At 49.2% G+C, this 21104-nt stretch overlaps 9 non-coding genes across 9 annotated transcripts; all 9 read left to right on the forward strand.

Annotated features, from left to right (window-relative positions):
• The first annotated feature begins 1581 nt into the window (after positions 1-1581).
• Positions 1582-1743, forward strand: LOC124588060. The gene has a single exon (XR_006975699.1). It is a non-coding gene; the product is annotated as a U1 spliceosomal RNA (small nuclear RNA).
• Positions 1744-3882: 2139 nt separating this feature from the next.
• On the forward strand, positions 3883-4044 carry LOC124588061. The gene has a single exon (XR_006975700.1). It is a non-coding gene; the product is annotated as a U1 spliceosomal RNA (small nuclear RNA).
• A 2139-nt stretch (positions 4045-6183) lies between these two features.
• Positions 6184-6345, forward strand: LOC124588062. Its single transcript, XR_006975701.1, has one exon. It is a non-coding gene; the product is annotated as a U1 spliceosomal RNA (small nuclear RNA).
• A 2139-nt stretch (positions 6346-8484) lies between these two features.
• On the forward strand, positions 8485-8646 carry LOC124588063. Its single transcript, XR_006975702.1, has one exon. It is a non-coding gene; the product is annotated as a U1 spliceosomal RNA (small nuclear RNA).
• A 2139-nt stretch (positions 8647-10785) lies between these two features.
• LOC124588065 lies at positions 10786-10947 on the forward strand. Its single transcript, XR_006975704.1, has one exon. It is a non-coding gene; the product is annotated as a U1 spliceosomal RNA (small nuclear RNA).
• A 2139-nt stretch (positions 10948-13086) lies between these two features.
• LOC124588066 lies at positions 13087-13248 on the forward strand. The gene has a single exon (XR_006975705.1). It is a non-coding gene; the product is annotated as a U1 spliceosomal RNA (small nuclear RNA).
• A 2139-nt stretch (positions 13249-15387) lies between these two features.
• On the forward strand, positions 15388-15549 carry LOC124588067. The gene has a single exon (XR_006975706.1). It is a non-coding gene; the product is annotated as a U1 spliceosomal RNA (small nuclear RNA).
• A 2139-nt stretch (positions 15550-17688) lies between these two features.
• LOC124588069 lies at positions 17689-17850 on the forward strand. The gene has a single exon (XR_006975707.1). It is a non-coding gene; the product is annotated as a U1 spliceosomal RNA (small nuclear RNA).
• Positions 17851-19989: 2139 nt separating this feature from the next.
• On the forward strand, positions 19990-20151 carry LOC124588070. Its single transcript, XR_006975708.1, has one exon. It is a non-coding gene; the product is annotated as a U1 spliceosomal RNA (small nuclear RNA).
• Positions 20152-21104: the final 953 nt, after the last annotated feature.

Raw genomic sequence — 21104 nt, forward strand, 5'->3', positions numbered from 1 at the left:
TGCTCCCAGGCGAGGCGGCCACCCATCCAAGCCCAACGTCGGTGATCGGACGAGAACCGGCGTATTTGCACCCTTTTCTTACCCCGTTGCCGTTGGCGAGTGAATGCTGCAACGTGTGCTGGCAAGTCAGCTTCGGATCCTCACTTAACTTCCACACACAGTGAATATCTTCCTGGCCACGACAGTTTCCCGCCGCAGTTGGCGTCTACCTGCTCCAAGGACTGGCCTTTCGTCGCAGTGGTTGTGTTTCATCTGACAACTTTGCAGGCAACCTAAAATAACGCTTGGAAATGAGCAATTTTTAAAGCACGAGGAGGACTGAAAACGACCGCATGAAATTATTAAGCTCGGTTTCGATTGCAACAATTCCAATGAAATACTCACGTACACTAATTGCAGAGATAGGTAGGAATAAATAAATAAATTCGTTGTTGAATCACTACATTCGGAGAAAAAAAAATTACACTGTATTATTTAATATCATTTCTTTACACTTCAGAACTGTTACTACTTCAAAAACAAGCAATTTAATTTATCCTTACTTACTCCATGTCCAAGCAAAGAGGCAGAGAGGGGTGAATGTAATGCCTGCAGCAGTTTCAAATGTTTGCACATATAAAACTACTCATAGCGTCACCATAGTCATAAGACATTAATCATTTATGAAATGCCGCAAAATTAATCTGCAGCAAGCTGTGTTGCCATTAGATGGCAATGGCATTGTTTTGACAGTGCTACCTAGTAGTGGTGCAGCCTAAACGAATTAATTACTTCCCCTAAACTTTTCCATCTAGCTTAAATAATGAAGCATTATACTTTCATATGCGTGAAGGAAATATCTCCACATTCTGAATTAAAGAGAACACAAATTTCGTCCGAGCTTTCCAGATCGTGCTCGAGATGAACAGAAAAAAGAAGTGTTACCTTACCTTCACGTGTCTTCTGTTCCATCAGCGTCCAATGGGGTAAGTTGCAGTTTTTGCTGATTATTGCCTGATGACGTGATGTTTGTCCCTCGTGTACAACACCCACGAGTGCATACAGCTTCCTTAGAACATCTGATAGTCTGAGCTTGGTCCTTCGGTTGCTCAGCGACAGACAAGGGCGATTGACAATGCTGCCGTATTTCCTAGCACTATGGGCTCCCACGGAGGGAGCAAAGGTAAGAGAAATAATTGATTTTGTGGCTTGCTCTGTGGCTGGAAGATACAGTCATTCAGCAAATCTCATTTGCCGTTTTGACACCGGCCGAGAAAGAGGGCGACTTTCAGGCGGAGAGGGTGGCTCGAAGGCGGTAACCCCGACATGGCCCGCCATCTCCCGGAGGGTGCAGTAACTTAACCCCAGCAACGGCCGGCGCCGCGAGTCGCGATGTCTTCCGCACGAAAACTGCATTGCTTTCTGCAGAAGGCCGTTATTGTGCCTGTCTGCTTGCTAACTCGACGGCCAACAGCGCGTTTCTAAGGAAGCAAGTACATTCACGGCACCATGCTCTTCGCCGAATGCGACAACGTCAAGAGTTCTCGTTCCACTACGATGGCGCGACGCATTACAAATATTCGCCTGAGGCCGAGGAGAAGCATACTTACCTGGCGTAGAGGATACCGTGATCATGAAGGCGGTTCCTCCGGGGTGAGGCTTGTCCATTGCACTTCGGTCGAGCTGACCCCCGCGATTACTCCAAATGCGAGTAACTCGGGCGCATAAATTTTGGTAGTCGGGACTGCGTTCGCGCTGTCCCGGTGCTAATCTCCACTACAATCAAAGCATCTCCTCGTGTTGGACGATAACTACTGTACTGTGAGTGATTTACCAGCTTCTCATAACCGATGATGCCTCCACTAGAAGCGACAAAATACACTAGGAAACGGCGTCGAAAGCTAGAGCCAGCGCACTGCTCTTCAACCGCGTGGCACGCGCGCTCGTAATAACAGCGGAAGCCGCGAGATGGCTCAGGCCACCTAACTTGGCTACGATTTCCGTATTAACGGTCGAACGGCCCCTTTTAGCATTCTCTGTCCATAAACGGATTGCGCGCCAAACGTTATTCGGCGGCGCGGCATTCCCTGCAAGCACAGTGACTGCTGTGGCGCGAGCGGGCGTACAGGGGCCATCGGCCAGCCGAACGCTTTGGTGCCTGTGGCATGGTACATGAGGGGCCGGAAGCAAGCGTCTAGCGTAGCGTCTCGGGACTTGCAGACTTGCGGCACTTGAGGAGCTTGTGGGGATGTGAATCGAAGGAAGTAACATGACGAGCTGCACCGAAAACGAGAAACATAGATTCTAGCCAACAGCGCCCTGTGCTCCCAGGCGAGGCGGCCACCCATCCAAGCCCAACGTCGGTGATCGGACGAGAACCGGCGTATTTGCACCCTTTTCTTACCCCGTTGCCGTTGGCGAGTGAATGCTGCAACGTGTGCTGGCAAGTCAGCTTCGGATCCTCACTTAACTTCCACACACAGTGAATATCTTCCTGGCCACGACAGTTTCCCGCCGCAGTTGGCGTCTACCTGCTCCAAGGACTGGCCTTTCGTCGCAGTGGTTGTGTTTCATCTGACAACTTTGCAGGCAACCTAAAATAACGCTTGGAAATGAGCAATTTTTAAAGCACGAGGAGGACTGAAAACGACCGCATGAAATTATTAAGCTCGGTTTCGATTGCAACAATTCCAATGAAATACTCACGTACACTAATTGCAGAGATAGGTAGGAATAAATAAATAAATTCGTTGTTGAATCACTACATTCGGAGAAAAAAAAATTACACTGTATTATTTAATATCATTTCTTTACACTTCAGAACTGTTACTACTTCAAAAACAAGCAATTTAATTTATCCTTACTTACTCCATGTCCAAGCAAAGAGGCAGAGAGGGGTGAATGTAATGCCTGCAGCAGTTTCAAATGTTTGCACATATAAAACTACTCATAGCGTCACCATAGTCATAAGACATTAATCATTTATGAAATGCCGCAAAATTAATCTGCAGCAAGCTGTGTTGCCATTAGATGGCAATGGCATTGTTTTGACAGTGCTACCTAGTAGTGGTGCAGCCTAAACGAATTAATTACTTCCCCTAAACTTTTCCATCTAGCTTAAATAATGAAGCATTATACTTTCATATGCGTGAAGGAAATATCTCCACATTCTGAATTAAAGAGAACACAAATTTCGTCCGAGCTTTCCAGATCGTGCTCGAGATGAACAGAAAAAAGAAGTGTTACCTTACCTTCACGTGTCTTCTGTTCCATCAGCGTCCAATGGGGTAAGTTGCAGTTTTTGCTGATTATTGCCTGATGACGTGATGTTTGTCCCTCGTGTACAACACCCACGAGTGCATACAGCTTCCTTAGAACATCTGATAGTCTGAGCTTGGTCCTTCGGTTGCTCAGCGACAGACAAGGGCGATTGACAATGCTGCCGTATTTCCTAGCACTATGGGCTCCCACGGAGGGAGCAAAGGTAAGAGAAATAATTGATTTTGTGGCTTGCTCTGTGGCTGGAAGATACAGTCATTCAGCAAATCTCATTTGCCGTTTTGACACCGGCCGAGAAAGAGGGCGACTTTCAGGCGGAGAGGGTGGCTCGAAGGCGGTAACCCCGACATGGCCCGCCATCTCCCGGAGGGTGCAGTAACTTAACCCCAGCAACGGCCGGCGCCGCGAGTCGCGATGTCTTCCGCACGAAAACTGCATTGCTTTCTGCAGAAGGCCGTTATTGTGCCTGTCTGCTTGCTAACTCGACGGCCAACAGCGCGTTTCTAAGGAAGCAAGTACATTCACGGCACCATGCTCTTCGCCGAATGCGACAACGTCAAGAGTTCTCGTTCCACTACGATGGCGCGACGCATTACAAATATTCGCCTGAGGCCGAGGAGAAGCATACTTACCTGGCGTAGAGGATACCGTGATCATGAAGGCGGTTCCTCCGGGGTGAGGCTTGTCCATTGCACTTCGGTCGAGCTGACCCCCGCGATTACTCCAAATGCGAGTAACTCGGGCGCATAAATTTTGGTAGTCGGGACTGCGTTCGCGCTGTCCCGGTGCTAATCTCCACTACAATCAAAGCATCTCCTCGTGTTGGACGATAACTACTGTACTGTGAGTGATTTACCAGCTTCTCATAACCGATGATGCCTCCACTAGAAGCGACAAAATACACTAGGAAACGGCGTCGAAAGCTAGAGCCAGCGCACTGCTCTTCAACCGCGTGGCACGCGCGCTCGTAATAACAGCGGAAGCCGCGAGATGGCTCAGGCCACCTAACTTGGCTACGATTTCCGTATTAACGGTCGAACGGCCCCTTTTAGCATTCTCTGTCCATAAACGGATTGCGCGCCAAACGTTATTCGGCGGCGCGGCATTCCCTGCAAGCACAGTGACTGCTGTGGCGCGAGCGGGCGTACAGGGGCCATCGGCCAGCCGAACGCTTTGGTGCCTGTGGCATGGTACATGAGGGGCCGGAAGCAAGCGTCTAGCGTAGCGTCTCGGGACTTGCAGACTTGCGGCACTTGAGGAGCTTGTGGGGATGTGAATCGAAGGAAGTAACATGACGAGCTGCACCGAAAACGAGAAACATAGATTCTAGCCAACAGCGCCCTGTGCTCCCAGGCGAGGCGGCCACCCATCCAAGCCCAACGTCGGTGATCGGACGAGAACCGGCGTATTTGCACCCTTTTCTTACCCCGTTGCCGTTGGCGAGTGAATGCTGCAACGTGTGCTGGCAAGTCAGCTTCGGATCCTCACTTAACTTCCACACACAGTGAATATCTTCCTGGCCACGACAGTTTCCCGCCGCAGTTGGCGTCTACCTGCTCCAAGGACTGGCCTTTCGTCGCAGTGGTTGTGTTTCATCTGACAACTTTGCAGGCAACCTAAAATAACGCTTGGAAATGAGCAATTTTTAAAGCACGAGGAGGACTGAAAACGACCGCATGAAATTATTAAGCTCGGTTTCGATTGCAACAATTCCAATGAAATACTCACGTACACTAATTGCAGAGATAGGTAGGAATAAATAAATAAATTCGTTGTTGAATCACTACATTCGGAGAAAAAAAAATTACACTGTATTATTTAATATCATTTCTTTACACTTCAGAACTGTTACTACTTCAAAAACAAGCAATTTAATTTATCCTTACTTACTCCATGTCCAAGCAAAGAGGCAGAGAGGGGTGAATGTAATGCCTGCAGCAGTTTCAAATGTTTGCACATATAAAACTACTCATAGCGTCACCATAGTCATAAGACATTAATCATTTATGAAATGCCGCAAAATTAATCTGCAGCAAGCTGTGTTGCCATTAGATGGCAATGGCATTGTTTTGACAGTGCTACCTAGTAGTGGTGCAGCCTAAACGAATTAATTACTTCCCCTAAACTTTTCCATCTAGCTTAAATAATGAAGCATTATACTTTCATATGCGTGAAGGAAATATCTCCACATTCTGAATTAAAGAGAACACAAATTTCGTCCGAGCTTTCCAGATCGTGCTCGAGATGAACAGAAAAAAGAAGTGTTACCTTACCTTCACGTGTCTTCTGTTCCATCAGCGTCCAATGGGGTAAGTTGCAGTTTTTGCTGATTATTGCCTGATGACGTGATGTTTGTCCCTCGTGTACAACACCCACGAGTGCATACAGCTTCCTTAGAACATCTGATAGTCTGAGCTTGGTCCTTCGGTTGCTCAGCGACAGACAAGGGCGATTGACAATGCTGCCGTATTTCCTAGCACTATGGGCTCCCACGGAGGGAGCAAAGGTAAGAGAAATAATTGATTTTGTGGCTTGCTCTGTGGCTGGAAGATACAGTCATTCAGCAAATCTCATTTGCCGTTTTGACACCGGCCGAGAAAGAGGGCGACTTTCAGGCGGAGAGGGTGGCTCGAAGGCGGTAACCCCGACATGGCCCGCCATCTCCCGGAGGGTGCAGTAACTTAACCCCAGCAACGGCCGGCGCCGCGAGTCGCGATGTCTTCCGCACGAAAACTGCATTGCTTTCTGCAGAAGGCCGTTATTGTGCCTGTCTGCTTGCTAACTCGACGGCCAACAGCGCGTTTCTAAGGAAGCAAGTACATTCACGGCACCATGCTCTTCGCCGAATGCGACAACGTCAAGAGTTCTCGTTCCACTACGATGGCGCGACGCATTACAAATATTCGCCTGAGGCCGAGGAGAAGCATACTTACCTGGCGTAGAGGATACCGTGATCATGAAGGCGGTTCCTCCGGGGTGAGGCTTGTCCATTGCACTTCGGTCGAGCTGACCCCCGCGATTACTCCAAATGCGAGTAACTCGGGCGCATAAATTTTGGTAGTCGGGACTGCGTTCGCGCTGTCCCGGTGCTAATCTCCACTACAATCAAAGCATCTCCTCGTGTTGGACGATAACTACTGTACTGTGAGTGATTTACCAGCTTCTCATAACCGATGATGCCTCCACTAGAAGCGACAAAATACACTAGGAAACGGCGTCGAAAGCTAGAGCCAGCGCACTGCTCTTCAACCGCGTGGCACGCGCGCTCGTAATAACAGCGGAAGCCGCGAGATGGCTCAGGCCACCTAACTTGGCTACGATTTCCGTATTAACGGTCGAACGGCCCCTTTTAGCATTCTCTGTCCATAAACGGATTGCGCGCCAAACGTTATTCGGCGGCGCGGCATTCCCTGCAAGCACAGTGACTGCTGTGGCGCGAGCGGGCGTACAGGGGCCATCGGCCAGCCGAACGCTTTGGTGCCTGTGGCATGGTACATGAGGGGCCGGAAGCAAGCGTCTAGCGTAGCGTCTCGGGACTTGCAGACTTGCGGCACTTGAGGAGCTTGTGGGGATGTGAATCGAAGGAAGTAACATGACGAGCTGCACCGAAAACGAGAAACATAGATTCTAGCCAACAGCGCCCTGTGCTCCCAGGCGAGGCGGCCACCCATCCAAGCCCAACGTCGGTGATCGGACGAGAACCGGCGTATTTGCACCCTTTTCTTACCCCGTTGCCGTTGGCGAGTGAATGCTGCAACGTGTGCTGGCAAGTCAGCTTCGGATCCTCACTTAACTTCCACACACAGTGAATATCTTCCTGGCCACGACAGTTTCCCGCCGCAGTTGGCGTCTACCTGCTCCAAGGACTGGCCTTTCGTCGCAGTGGTTGTGTTTCATCTGACAACTTTGCAGGCAACCTAAAATAACGCTTGGAAATGAGCAATTTTTAAAGCACGAGGAGGACTGAAAACGACCGCATGAAATTATTAAGCTCGGTTTCGATTGCAACAATTCCAATGAAATACTCACGTACACTAATTGCAGAGATAGGTAGGAATAAATAAATAAATTCGTTGTTGAATCACTACATTCGGAGAAAAAAAAATTACACTGTATTATTTAATATCATTTCTTTACACTTCAGAACTGTTACTACTTCAAAAACAAGCAATTTAATTTATCCTTACTTACTCCATGTCCAAGCAAAGAGGCAGAGAGGGGTGAATGTAATGCCTGCAGCAGTTTCAAATGTTTGCACATATAAAACTACTCATAGCGTCACCATAGTCATAAGACATTAATCATTTATGAAATGCCGCAAAATTAATCTGCAGCAAGCTGTGTTGCCATTAGATGGCAATGGCATTGTTTTGACAGTGCTACCTAGTAGTGGTGCAGCCTAAACGAATTAATTACTTCCCCTAAACTTTTCCATCTAGCTTAAATAATGAAGCATTATACTTTCATATGCGTGAAGGAAATATCTCCACATTCTGAATTAAAGAGAACACAAATTTCGTCCGAGCTTTCCAGATCGTGCTCGAGATGAACAGAAAAAAGAAGTGTTACCTTACCTTCACGTGTCTTCTGTTCCATCAGCGTCCAATGGGGTAAGTTGCAGTTTTTGCTGATTATTGCCTGATGACGTGATGTTTGTCCCTCGTGTACAACACCCACGAGTGCATACAGCTTCCTTAGAACATCTGATAGTCTGAGCTTGGTCCTTCGGTTGCTCAGCGACAGACAAGGGCGATTGACAATGCTGCCGTATTTCCTAGCACTATGGGCTCCCACGGAGGGAGCAAAGGTAAGAGAAATAATTGATTTTGTGGCTTGCTCTGTGGCTGGAAGATACAGTCATTCAGCAAATCTCATTTGCCGTTTTGACACCGGCCGAGAAAGAGGGCGACTTTCAGGCGGAGAGGGTGGCTCGAAGGCGGTAACCCCGACATGGCCCGCCATCTCCCGGAGGGTGCAGTAACTTAACCCCAGCAACGGCCGGCGCCGCGAGTCGCGATGTCTTCCGCACGAAAACTGCATTGCTTTCTGCAGAAGGCCGTTATTGTGCCTGTCTGCTTGCTAACTCGACGGCCAACAGCGCGTTTCTAAGGAAGCAAGTACATTCACGGCACCATGCTCTTCGCCGAATGCGACAACGTCAAGAGTTCTCGTTCCACTACGATGGCGCGACGCATTACAAATATTCGCCTGAGGCCGAGGAGAAGCATACTTACCTGGCGTAGAGGATACCGTGATCATGAAGGCGGTTCCTCCGGGGTGAGGCTTGTCCATTGCACTTCGGTCGAGCTGACCCCCGCGATTACTCCAAATGCGAGTAACTCGGGCGCATAAATTTTGGTAGTCGGGACTGCGTTCGCGCTGTCCCGGTGCTAATCTCCACTACAATCAAAGCATCTCCTCGTGTTGGACGATAACTACTGTACTGTGAGTGATTTACCAGCTTCTCATAACCGATGATGCCTCCACTAGAAGCGACAAAATACACTAGGAAACGGCGTCGAAAGCTAGAGCCAGCGCACTGCTCTTCAACCGCGTGGCACGCGCGCTCGTAATAACAGCGGAAGCCGCGAGATGGCTCAGGCCACCTAACTTGGCTACGATTTCCGTATTAACGGTCGAACGGCCCCTTTTAGCATTCTCTGTCCATAAACGGATTGCGCGCCAAACGTTATTCGGCGGCGCGGCATTCCCTGCAAGCACAGTGACTGCTGTGGCGCGAGCGGGCGTACAGGGGCCATCGGCCAGCCGAACGCTTTGGTGCCTGTGGCATGGTACATGAGGGGCCGGAAGCAAGCGTCTAGCGTAGCGTCTCGGGACTTGCAGACTTGCGGCACTTGAGGAGCTTGTGGGGATGTGAATCGAAGGAAGTAACATGACGAGCTGCACCGAAAACGAGAAACATAGATTCTAGCCAACAGCGCCCTGTGCTCCCAGGCGAGGCGGCCACCCATCCAAGCCCAACGTCGGTGATCGGACGAGAACCGGCGTATTTGCACCCTTTTCTTACCCCGTTGCCGTTGGCGAGTGAATGCTGCAACGTGTGCTGGCAAGTCAGCTTCGGATCCTCACTTAACTTCCACACACAGTGAATATCTTCCTGGCCACGACAGTTTCCCGCCGCAGTTGGCGTCTACCTGCTCCAAGGACTGGCCTTTCGTCGCAGTGGTTGTGTTTCATCTGACAACTTTGCAGGCAACCTAAAATAACGCTTGGAAATGAGCAATTTTTAAAGCACGAGGAGGACTGAAAACGACCGCATGAAATTATTAAGCTCGGTTTCGATTGCAACAATTCCAATGAAATACTCACGTACACTAATTGCAGAGATAGGTAGGAATAAATAAATAAATTCGTTGTTGAATCACTACATTCGGAGAAAAAAAAATTACACTGTATTATTTAATATCATTTCTTTACACTTCAGAACTGTTACTACTTCAAAAACAAGCAATTTAATTTATCCTTACTTACTCCATGTCCAAGCAAAGAGGCAGAGAGGGGTGAATGTAATGCCTGCAGCAGTTTCAAATGTTTGCACATATAAAACTACTCATAGCGTCACCATAGTCATAAGACATTAATCATTTATGAAATGCCGCAAAATTAATCTGCAGCAAGCTGTGTTGCCATTAGATGGCAATGGCATTGTTTTGACAGTGCTACCTAGTAGTGGTGCAGCCTAAACGAATTAATTACTTCCCCTAAACTTTTCCATCTAGCTTAAATAATGAAGCATTATACTTTCATATGCGTGAAGGAAATATCTCCACATTCTGAATTAAAGAGAACACAAATTTCGTCCGAGCTTTCCAGATCGTGCTCGAGATGAACAGAAAAAAGAAGTGTTACCTTACCTTCACGTGTCTTCTGTTCCATCAGCGTCCAATGGGGTAAGTTGCAGTTTTTGCTGATTATTGCCTGATGACGTGATGTTTGTCCCTCGTGTACAACACCCACGAGTGCATACAGCTTCCTTAGAACATCTGATAGTCTGAGCTTGGTCCTTCGGTTGCTCAGCGACAGACAAGGGCGATTGACAATGCTGCCGTATTTCCTAGCACTATGGGCTCCCACGGAGGGAGCAAAGGTAAGAGAAATAATTGATTTTGTGGCTTGCTCTGTGGCTGGAAGATACAGTCATTCAGCAAATCTCATTTGCCGTTTTGACACCGGCCGAGAAAGAGGGCGACTTTCAGGCGGAGAGGGTGGCTCGAAGGCGGTAACCCCGACATGGCCCGCCATCTCCCGGAGGGTGCAGTAACTTAACCCCAGCAACGGCCGGCGCCGCGAGTCGCGATGTCTTCCGCACGAAAACTGCATTGCTTTCTGCAGAAGGCCGTTATTGTGCCTGTCTGCTTGCTAACTCGACGGCCAACAGCGCGTTTCTAAGGAAGCAAGTACATTCACGGCACCATGCTCTTCGCCGAATGCGACAACGTCAAGAGTTCTCGTTCCACTACGATGGCGCGACGCATTACAAATATTCGCCTGAGGCCGAGGAGAAGCATACTTACCTGGCGTAGAGGATACCGTGATCATGAAGGCGGTTCCTCCGGGGTGAGGCTTGTCCATTGCACTTCGGTCGAGCTGACCCCCGCGATTACTCCAAATGCGAGTAACTCGGGCGCATAAATTTTGGTAGTCGGGACTGCGTTCGCGCTGTCCCGGTGCTAATCTCCACTACAATCAAAGCATCTCCTCGTGTTGGACGATAACTACTGTACTGTGAGTGATTTACCAGCTTCTCATAACCGATGATGCCTCCACTAGAAGCGACAAAATACACTAGGAAACGGCGTCGAAAGCTAGAGCCAGCGCACTGCTCTTCAACCGCGTGGCACGCGCGCTCGTAATAACAGCGGAAGCCGCGAGATGGCTCAGGCCACCTAACTTGGCTACGATTTCCGTATTAACGGTCGAACGGCCCCTTTTAGCATTCTCTGTCCATAAACGGATTGCGCGCCAAACGTTATTCGGCGGCGCGGCATTCCCTGCAAGCACAGTGACTGCTGTGGCGCGAGCGGGCGTACAGGGGCCATCGGCCAGCCGAACGCTTTGGTGCCTGTGGCATGGTACATGAGGGGCCGGAAGCAAGCGTCTAGCGTAGCGTCTCGGGACTTGCAGACTTGCGGCACTTGAGGAGCTTGTGGGGATGTGAATCGAAGGAAGTAACATGACGAGCTGCACCGAAAACGAGAAACATAGATTCTAGCCAACAGCGCCCTGTGCTCCCAGGCGAGGCGGCCACCCATCCAAGCCCAACGTCGGTGATCGGACGAGAACCGGCGTATTTGCACCCTTTTCTTACCCCGTTGCCGTTGGCGAGTGAATGCTGCAACGTGTGCTGGCAAGTCAGCTTCGGATCCTCACTTAACTTCCACACACAGTGAATATCTTCCTGGCCACGACAGTTTCCCGCCGCAGTTGGCGTCTACCTGCTCCAAGGACTGGCCTTTCGTCGCAGTGGTTGTGTTTCATCTGACAACTTTGCAGGCAACCTAAAATAACGCTTGGAAATGAGCAATTTTTAAAGCACGAGGAGGACTGAAAACGACCGCATGAAATTATTAAGCTCGGTTTCGATTGCAACAATTCCAATGAAATACTCACGTACACTAATTGCAGAGATAGGTAGGAATAAATAAATAAATTCGTTGTTGAATCACTACATTCGGAGAAAAAAAAATTACACTGTATTGTTTAATATCATTTCTTTACACTTCAGAACTGTTACTACTTCAAAAACAAGCAATTTAATTTATCCTTACTTACTCCATGTCCAAGCAAAGAGGCAGAGAGGGGTGAATGTAATGCCTGCAGCAGTTTCAAATGTTTGCACATATAAAACTACTCATAGCGTCACCATAGTCATAAGACATTAATCATTTATGAAATGCCGCAAAATTAATCTGCAGCAAGCTGTGTTGCCATTAGATGGCAATGGCATTGTTTTGACAGTGCTACCTAGTAGTGGTGCAGCCTAAACGAATTAATTACTTCCCCTAAACTTTTCCATCTAGCTTAAATAATGAAGCATTATACTTTCATATGCGTGAAGGAAATATCTCCACATTCTGAATTAAAGAGAACACAAATTTCGTCCGAGCTTTCCAGATCGTGCTCGAGATGAACAGAAAAAAGAAGTGTTACCTTACCTTCACGTGTCTTCTGTTCCATCAGCGTCCAATGGGGTAAGTTGCAGTTTTTGCTGATTATTGCCTGATGACGTGATGTTTGTCCCTCGTGTACAACACCCACGAGTGCATACAGCTTCCTTAGAACATCTGATAGTCTGAGCTTGGTCCTTCGGTTGCTCAGCGACAGACAAGGGCGATTGACAATGCTGCCGTATTTCCTAGCACTATGGGCTCCCACGGAGGGAGCAAAGGTAAGAGAAATAATTGATTTTGTGGCTTGCTCTGTGGCTGGAAGATACAGTCATTCAGCAAATCTCATTTGCCGTTTTGACACCGGCCGAGAAAGAGGGCGACTTTCAGGCGGAGAGGGTGGCTCGAAGGCGGTAACCCCGACATGGCCCGCCATCTCCCGGAGGGTGCAGTAACTTAACCCCAGCAACGGCCGGCGCCGCGAGTCGCGATGTCTTCCGCACGAAAACTGCATTGCTTTCTGCAGAAGGCCGTTATTGTGCCTGTCTGCTTGCTAACTCGACGGCCAACAGCGCGTTTCTAAGGAAGCAAGTACATTCACGGCACCATGCTCTTCGCCGAATGCGACAACGTCAAGAGTTCTCGTTCCACTACGATGGCGCGACGCATTACAAATATTCGCCTGAGGCCGAGGAGAAGCATACTTACCTGGCGTAGAGGATACCGTGATCATGAAGGCGGTTCCTCCGGGGTGAGGCTTGTCCATTGCACTTCGGTCGAGCTGACCCCCGCGATTACTCCAAATGCGAGTAACTCGGGCGCATAAATTTTGGTAGTCGGGACTGCGTTCGCGCTGTCCCGGTGCTAATCTCCACTACAATCAAAGCATCTCCTCGTGTTGGACGATAACTACTGTACTGTGAGTGATTTACCAGCTTCTCATAACCGATGATGCCTCCACTAGAAGCGACAAAATACACTAGGAAACGGCGTCGAAAGCTAGAGCCAGCGCACTGCTCTTCAACCGCGTGGCACGCGCGCTCGTAATAACAGCGGAAGCCGCGAGATGGCTCAGGCCACCTAACTTGGCTACGATTTCCGTATTAACGGTCGAACGGCCCCTTTTAGCATTCTCTGTCCATAAACGGATTGCGCGCCAAACGTTATTCGGCGGCGCGGCATTCCCTGCAAGCACAGTGACTGCTGTGGCGCGAGCGGGCGTACAGGGGCCATCGGCCAGCCGAACGCTTTGGTGCCTGTGGCATGGTACATGAGGGGCCGGAAGCAAGCGTCTAGCGTAGCGTCTCGGGACTTGCAGACTTGCGGCACTTGAGGAGCTTGTGGGGATGTGAATCGAAGGAAGTAACATGACGAGCTGCACCGAAAACGAGAAACATAGATTCTAGCCAACAGCGCCCTGTGCTCCCAGGCGAGGCGGCCACCCATCCAAGCCCAACGTCGGTGATCGGACGAGAACCGGCGTATTTGCACCCTTTTCTTACCCCGTTGCCGTTGGCGAGTGAATGCTGCAACGTGTGCTGGCAAGTCAGCTTCGGATCCTCACTTAACTTCCACACACAGTGAATATCTTCCTGGCCACGACAGTTTCCCGCCGCAGTTGGCGTCTACCTGCTCCAAGGACTGGCCTTTCGTCGCAGTGGTTGTGTTTCATCTGACAACTTTGCAGGCAACCTAAAATAACGCTTGGAAATGAGCAATTTTTAAAGCACGAGGAGGACTGAAAACGACCGCATGAAATTATTAAGCTCGGTTTCGATTGCAACAATTCCAATGAAATACTCACGTACACTAATTGCAGAGATAGGTAGGAATAAATAAATAAATTCGTTGTTGAATCACTACATTCGGAGAAAAAAAAATTACACTGTATTATTTAATATCATTTCTTTACACTTCAGAACTGTTACTACTTCAAAAACAAGCAATTTAATTTATCCTTACTTACTCCATGTCCAAGCAAAGAGGCAGAGAGGGGTGAATGTAATGCCTGCAGCAGTTTCAAATGTTTGCACATATAAAACTACTCATAGCGTCACCATAGTCATAAGACATTAATCATTTATGAAATGCCGCAAAATTAATCTGCAGCAAGCTGTGTTGCCATTAGATGGCAATGGCATTGTTTTGACAGTGCTACCTAGTAGTGGTGCAGCCTAAACGAATTAATTACTTCCCCTAAACTTTTCCATCTAGCTTAAATAATGAAGCATTATACTTTCATATGCGTGAAGGAAATATCTCCACATTCTGAATTAAAGAGAACACAAATTTCGTCCGAGCTTTCCAGATCGTGCTCGAGATGAACAGAAAAAAGAAGTGTTACCTTACCTTCACGTGTCTTCTGTTCCATCAGCGTCCAATGGGGTAAGTTGCAGTTTTTGCTGATTATTGCCTGATGACGTGATGTTTGTCCCTCGTGTACAACACCCACGAGTGCATACAGCTTCCTTAGAACATCTGATAGTCTGAGCTTGGTCCTTCGGTTGCTCAGCGACAGACAAGGGCGATTGACAATGCTGCCGTATTTCCTAGCACTATGGGCTCCCACGGAGGGAGCAAAGGTAAGAGAAATAATTGATTTTGTGGCTTGCTCTGTGGCTGGAAGATACAGTCATTCAGCAAATCTCATTTGCCGTTTTGACACCGGCCGAGAAAGAGGGCGACTTTCAGGCGGAGAGGGTGGCTCGAAGGCGGTAACCCCGACATGGCCCGCCATCTCCCGGAGGGTGCAGTAACTTAACCCCAGCAACGGCCGGCGCCGCGAGTCGCGATGTCTTCCGCACGAAAACTGCATTGCTTTCTGCAGAAGGCCGTTATTGTGCCTGTCTGCTTGCTAACTCGACGGCCAACAGCGCGTTTCTAAGGAAGCAAGTACATTCACGGCACCATGCTCTTCGCCGAATGCGACAACGTCAAGAGTTCTCGTTCCACTACGATGGCGCGACGCATTACAAATATTCGCCTGAGGCCGAGGAGAAGCATACTTACCTGGCGTAGAGGATACCGTGATCATGAAGGCGGTTCCTCCGGGGTGAGGCTTGTCCATTGCACTTCGGTCGAGCTGACCCCCGCGATTACTCCAAATGCGAGTAACTCGGGCGCATAAATTTTGGTAGTCGGGACTGCGTTCGCGCTGTCCCGGTGCTAATCTCCACTACAATCAAAGCATCTCCTCGTGTTGGACGATAACTACTGTACTGTGAGTGATTTACCAGCTTCTCATAACCGATGATGCCTCCACTAGAAGCGACAAAATACACTAGGAAACGGCGTCGAAAGCTAGAGCCAGCGCACTGCTCTTCAACCGCGTGGCACGCGCGCTCGTAATAACAGCGGAAGCCGCGAGATGGCTCAGGCCACCTAACTTGGCTACGATTTCCGTATTAACGGTCGAACGGCCCCTTTTAGCATTCTCTGTCCATAAACGGATTGCGCGCCAAACGTTATTCGGCGGCGCGGCATTCCCTGCAAGCACAGTGACTGCTGTGGCGCGAGCGGGCGTACAGGGGCCATCGGCCAGCCGAACGCTTTGGTGCCTGTGGCATGGTACATGAGGGGCCGGAAGCAAGCGTCTAGCGTAGCGTCTCGGGACTTGCAGACTTGCGGCACTTGAGGAGCTTGTGGGGATGTGAATCGAAGGAAGTAACATGACGAGCTGCACCGAAAACGAGAAACATAGATTCTAGCCAACAGCGCCCTGTGCTCCCAGGCGAGGCGGCCACCCATCCAAGCCCAACGTCGGTGATCGGACGAGAACCGGCGTATTTGCACCCTTTTCTTACCCCGTTGCCGTTGGCGAGTGAATGCTGCAACGTGTGCTGGCAAGTCAGCTTCGGATCCTCACTTAACTTCCACACACAGTGAATATCTTCCTGGCCACGACAGTTTCCCGCCGCAGTTGGCGTCTACCTGCTCCAAGGACTGGCCTTTCGTCGCAGTGGTTGTGTTTCATCTGACAACTTTGCAGGCAACCTAAAATAACGCTTGGAAATGAGCAATTTTTAAAGCACGAGGAGGACTGAAAACGACCGCATGAAATTATTAAGCTCGGTTTCGATTGCAACAATTCCAATGAAATACTCACGTACACTAATTGCAGAGATAGGTAGGAATAAATAAATAAATTCGTTGTTGAATCACTACATTCGGAGAAAAAAAAATTACACTGTATTATTTAATATCATTTCTTTACACTTCAGAACTGTTACTACTTCAAAAACAAGCAATTTAATTTATCCTTACTTACTCCATGTCCAAGCAAAGAGGCAGAGAGGGGTGAATGTAATGCCTGCAGCAGTTTCAAATGTTTGCACATATAAAACTACTCATAGCGTCACCATAGTCATAAGACATTAATCATTTATGAAATGCCGCAAAATTAATCTGCAGCAAGCTGTGTTGCCATTAGATGGCAATGGCATTGTTTTGACAGTGCTACCTAGTAGTGGTGCAGCCTAAACGAATTAATTACTTCCCCTAAACTTTTCCATCTAGCTTAAATAATGAAGCATTATACTTTCATATGCGTGAAGGAAATATCTCCACATTCTGAATTAAAGAGAACACAAATTTCGTCCGAGCTTTCCAGATCGTGCTCGAGATGAACAGAAAAAAGAAGTGTTACCTTACCTTCACGTGTCTTCTGTTCCATCAGCGTCCAATGGGGTAAGTTGCAGTTTTTGCTGATTATTGCCTGATGACGTGATGTTTGTCCCTCGTGTACAACACCCACGAGTGCATACAGCTTCCTTAGAACATCTGATAGTCTGAGCTTGGTCCTTCGGTTGCTCAGCGACAGACAAGGGCGATTGACAATGCTGCCGTATTTCCTAGCACTATGGGCTCCCACGGAGGGAGCAAAGGTAAGAGAAATAATTGATTTTGTGGCTTGCTCTGTGGCTGGAAGATACAGTCATTCAGCAAATCTCATTTGCCGTTTTGACACCGGCCGAGAAAGAGGGCGACTTTCAGGCGGAGAGGGTGGCTCGAAGGCGGTAACCCCGACATGGCCCGCCATCTCCCGGAGGGTGCAGTAACTTAACCCCAGCAACGGCCGGCGCCGCGAGTCGCGATGTCTTCCGCACGAAAACTGCATTGCTTTCTGCAGAAGGCCGTTATTGTGCCTGTCTGCTTGCTAACTCGACGGCCAACAGCGCGTTTCTAAGGAAGCAAGTACATTCACGGCACCATGCTCTTCGCCGAATGCGACAACGTCAAGAGTTCTCGTTCCACTACGATGGCGCGACGCATTACAAATATTCGCCTGAGGCCGAGGAGAAGCATACTTACCTGGCGTAGAGGATACCGTGATCATGAAGGCGGTTCCTCCGGGGTGAGGCTTGTCCATTGCACTTCGGTCGAGCTGACCCCCGCGATTACTCCAAATGCGAGTAACTCGGGCGCATAAATTTTGGTAGTCGGGACTGCGTTCGCGCTGTCCCGGTGCTAATCTCCACTACAATCAAAGCATCTCCTCGTGTTGGACGATAACTACTGTACTGTGAGTGATTTACCAGCTTCTCATAACCGATGATGCCTCCACTAGAAGCGACAAAATACACTAGGAAACGGCGTCGAAAGCTAGAGCCAGCGCACTGCTCTTCAACCGCGTGGCACGCGCGCTCGTAATAACAGCGGAAGCCGCGAGATGGCTCAGGCCACCTAACTTGGCTACGATTTCCGTATTAACGGTCGAACGGCCCCTTTTAGCATTCTCTGTCCATAAACGGATTGCGCGCCAAACGTTATTCGGCGGCGCGGCATTCCCTGCAAGCACAGTGACTGCTGTGGCGCGAGCGGGCGTACAGGGGCCATCGGCCAGCCGAACGCTTTGGTGCCTGTGGCATGGTACATGAGGGGCCGGAAGCAAGCGTCTAGCGTAGCGTCTCGGGACTTGCAGACTTGCGGCACTTGAGGAGCTTGTGGGGATGTGAATCGAAGGAAGTAACATGACGAGCTGCACCGAAAACGAGAAACATAGATTCTAGCCAACAGCGCCCTGTGCTCCCAGGCGAGGCGGCCACCCATCCAAGCCCAACGTCGGTGATCGGACGAGAACCGGCGTATTTGCACCCTTTTCTTACCCCGTTGCCGTTGGCGAGTGAATGCTGCAACGTGTGCTGGCAAGTCAGCTTCGGATCCTCACTTAACTTCCACACACAGTGAATATCTTCCTGGCCACGACAGTTTCCCGCCGCAGTTGGCGTCTACCTGCTCCAAGGACTGGCCTTTCGTCGCAGTGGTTGTGTTTCATCTGACAACTTTGCAGGCAACCTAAAATAACGCTTGGAAATGAGCAATTTTTAAAGCACGAGGAGGACTGAAAACGACCGCATGAAATTATTAAGCTCGGTTTCGATTGCAACAATTCCAATGAAATACTCACGTACACTAATTGCAGAGATAGGTAGGAATAAATAAATAAATTCGTTGTTGAATCACTACATTCGGAGAAAAAAAAATTACACTGTATTATTTAATATCATTTCTTTACACTTCAGAACTGTTACTACTTCAAAAACAAGCAATTTAATTTATCCTTACTTACTCCATGTCCAAGCAAAGAGGCAGAGAGGGGTGAATGTAATGCCTGCAGCAGTTTCAAATGTTTGCACATATAAAACTACTCATAGCGTCACCATAGTCATAAGACATTAATCATTTATGAAATGCCGCAAAATTAATCTGCAGCAAGCTGTGTTGCCATTAGATGGCAATGGCATTGTTTTGACAGTGCTACCTAGTAGTGGTGCAGCCTAAACGAATTAATTACTTCCCCTAAACTTTTCCATCTAGCTTAAATAATGAAGCATTATACTTTCATATGCGTGAAGGAAATATCTCCACATTCTGAATTAAAGAGAACACAAATTTCGTCCGAGCTTTCCAGATCGTGCTCGAGATGAACAGAAAAAAGAAGTGTTACCTTACCTTCACGTGTCTTCTGTTCCATCAGCGTCCAATGGGGTAAGTTGCAGTTTTTGCTGATTATTGCCTGATGACGTGATGTTTGTCCCTCGTGTACAACACCCACGAGTGCATACAGCTTCCTTAGAACATCTGATAGTCTGAGCTTGGTCCTTCGGTTGCTCAGCGACAGACAAGGGCGATTGACAATGCTGCCGTATTTCCTAGCACTATGGGCTCCCACGGAGGGAGCAAAGGTAAGAGAAATAATTGATTTTGTGGCTTGCTCTGTGGCTGGAAGATACAGTCATTCAGCAAATCTCATTTGCCGTTTTGACACCGGCCGAGAAAGAGGGCGACTTTCAGGCGGAGAGGGTGGCTCGAAGGCGGTAACCCCGACATGGCCCGCCATCTCCCGGAGGGTGCAGTAACTTAACCCCAGCAACGGCCGGCGCCGCGAGTCGCGATGTCTTCCGCACGAAAACTGCATTGCTTTCTGCAGAAGGCCGTTATTGTGCCTGTCTGCTTGCTAACTCGACGGCCAACAGCGCGTTTCTAAGGAAGCAAGTACATTCACGGCACCATGCTCTTCGCCGAATGCGACAACGTCAAGAGTTCTCGTTCCACTACGATGGCGCGACGCATTACAAATATTCGCCTGAGGCCGAGGAGAAGCATACTTACCTGGCGTAGAGGATACCGTGATCATGAAGGCGGTTCCTCCGGGGTGAGGCTTGTCCATTGCACTTCGGTCGAGCTGACCCCCGCGATTACTCCAAATGCGAGTAACTCGGGCGCATAAATTTTGGTAGTCGGGACTGCGTTCGCGCTGTCCCGGTGCTAATCTCCACTACAATCAAAGCATCTCCTCGTGTTGGACGATAACTACTGTACTGTGAGTGATTTACCAGCTTCTCATAACCGATGATGCCTCCACTAGAAGCGACAAAATACACTAGGAAACGGCGTCGAAAGCTAGAGCCAGCGCACTGCTCTTCAACCGCGTGGCACGCGCGCTCGTAATAACAGCGGAAGCCGCGAGATGGCTCAGGCCACCTAACTTGGCTACGATTTCCGTATTAACGGTCGAACGGCCCCTTTTAGCATTCTCTGTCCATAAACGGATTGCGCGCCAAACGTTATTCGGCGGCGCGGCATTCCCTGCAAGCACAGTGACTGCTGTGGCGCGAGCGGGCGTACAGGGGCCATCGGCCAGCCGAACGCTTTGGTGCCTGTGGCATGGTACATGAGGGGCCGGAAGCAAGCGTCTAGCGTAGCGTCTCGGGACTTGCAGACTTGCGGCACTTGAGGAGCTTGTGGGGATGTGAATCGAAGGAAGTAACATGACGAGCTGCACCGAAAACGAGAAACATAGATTCTAGCCAACAGCGCCCTGTGCTCCCAGGCGAGGCGGCCACCCATCCAAGCCCAACGTCGGTGATCGGACGAGAACCGGCGTATTTGCACCCTTTTCTTACCCCGTTGCCGTTGGCGAGTGAATGCTGCAACGTGTGCTGGCAAGTCAGCTTCGGATCCTCACTTAACTTCCACACACAGTGAATATCTTCCTGGCCACGACAGTTTCCCGCCGCAGTTGGCGTCTACCTGCTCCAAGGACTGGCCTTTCGTCGCAGTGGTTGTGTTTCATCTGACAACTTTGCAGGCAACCTAAAATAACGCTTGGAAATGAGCAATTTTTAAAGCACGAGGAGGACTGAAAACGACCGCATGAAATTATTAAGCTCGGTTTCGATTGCAACAATTCCAATGAAATACTCACGTACACTAATT

The sequence above is a fragment of the Schistocerca americana genome, unplaced genomic scaffold, assembly GCF_021461395.2.
Source record: "Schistocerca americana isolate TAMUIC-IGC-003095 unplaced genomic scaffold, iqSchAmer2.1 HiC_scaffold_633, whole genome shotgun sequence".
Lineage (NCBI taxonomy): Eukaryota > Metazoa > Arthropoda > Insecta > Orthoptera > Acrididae > Schistocerca > Schistocerca americana.